This window comes from Oryctolagus cuniculus, chromosome 2, assembly GCF_964237555.1.
Source record: "Oryctolagus cuniculus chromosome 2, mOryCun1.1, whole genome shotgun sequence".
Classification (NCBI taxonomy): domain Eukaryota; kingdom Metazoa; phylum Chordata; class Mammalia; order Lagomorpha; family Leporidae; genus Oryctolagus; species Oryctolagus cuniculus.
In genome coordinates this window covers 187816031-187817465 of record NC_091433.1, presented here as the reverse complement: position 1 = coordinate 187817465, position 1435 = coordinate 187816031, and the positions used below count along the sequence as shown (strand labels likewise).

The window sequence follows — 1435 nt, the reverse complement described above, 5'->3', positions numbered from 1 at the left end:
TTGGAATAACAAATTTTCTAAAATTGATTGTGATGAAAATTGTTCAAACTTGTGAATATACTCAAACCACTGAGCATATCCTTTAAACAGGGGACCTGTATTCAATGGAAATTAAAGCTCAGTAATATAAGGCTATTTTTAAAAAGTGGAAGAAAGATAGTCTCATCAACAAGTGGTGCTGGGAAAACTGGATATCCACAAGCAATAAAATCAAGCTCAATCTAGACCTCTTTGTACCATAGACAAAAATTAACTCAGAGTAGATCCCAGCCTAAGAAAGTTTTGATGAAAAAAGAAAACTCAAGCCTGGAGAAAGGACATCAGCTCTTGAGACTGGAAAGGCATCAGAGTGCTCCAAATACAACAAGCACCGTGGACTCTCATTAGCAGAATTTCTGAACCTTCCTAAAGATAAAGTAATCTGGAATTACCCTTAAAATAAACTTCTTGAAAACATCAGTAGTTCAGGTCACTACTGAATCAAATTCTCTATGAGCCTTTAAATTTAATAGACATCCCCTATGAGACTTGTCACTGGTGAGGTTTAGGAAATACTGTTCTGATGCATGTATCTTTGTTTATACATGGAAGTAAAAACTAATTAAAATTGTAAATGATCTGGATTTCTAATAATTTTATATAACAGTCTAAAACTCATTTGGATATGAAAGAATATACATACAATTTCAAAAATTTTAAGTTTTAGAGATGGAAAGTAGTAATTCACATCCATACTCCAGCACTGGGAAAGTGAAATAATCAACTTACCATAAAAATGGGAATAATGGCATTGAATGATTTGTAACAAGTAAAAGTATACAAATATATGTATATGTGTATACATATATATGAAAGTGTTTAACACATTATCTAAAGAGTAGAAAGCCATCAATAAAGAGGACATTATAACAAAACAGACCAATTTTGATTTTTTTAACTGTTACTACCTTCTAAGAATGGTGGGACATAGTAGCCTCATCTACTTTGCAACCCCCTTTGATCAGTTTGGGTCTAATAATGTGAAATTTTGTGCTCACTTTGGCAGCACATACACTAAAATTGGAATGATACAGAGAAGATTAGCATGGCCCCTAAGCAAGAATGACACACAAATTCGTGAAGTGTTCCATATTTTTTAAAAAATGTGAATTTTGTGAGAATTTTTTTTACAAGGGGCGAGAAACTATGAATAGGGAGAGGGAGGAGCCAGGCTTAATATTTCCTGTAAAGGGCAAGGGAATCCTACCTCCCATTTTCCTCATTCCCCACAGAACAGCTCATCTGAGAAGAGTTTTAGAGAAGCAAATGCCTACTGGGCAGTTTCACATTTTGCTAGGGAATTATGACAGACTGTCTTGTCACATCCTTAAAAACTAAACAGCCATTCAGGTTTCTCGGAACATTTTCCCTTTGTGGGGAACATGAGACTGTGCCA

The 1435-nt window shown here is 34.6% G+C and overlaps 1 non-coding gene across 1 annotated transcript; it reads left to right on the top strand.

Annotated features, from left to right (window-relative positions):
- The first annotated feature begins 1029 nt into the window (after window positions 1–1029).
- LOC127490402 (U6 spliceosomal RNA) lies at window positions 1030–1136 on the top strand. The gene has a single exon (XR_007918364.1). It is a non-coding gene; the product is annotated as a U6 spliceosomal RNA (small nuclear RNA).
- Window positions 1137–1435: the final 299 nt, after the last annotated feature.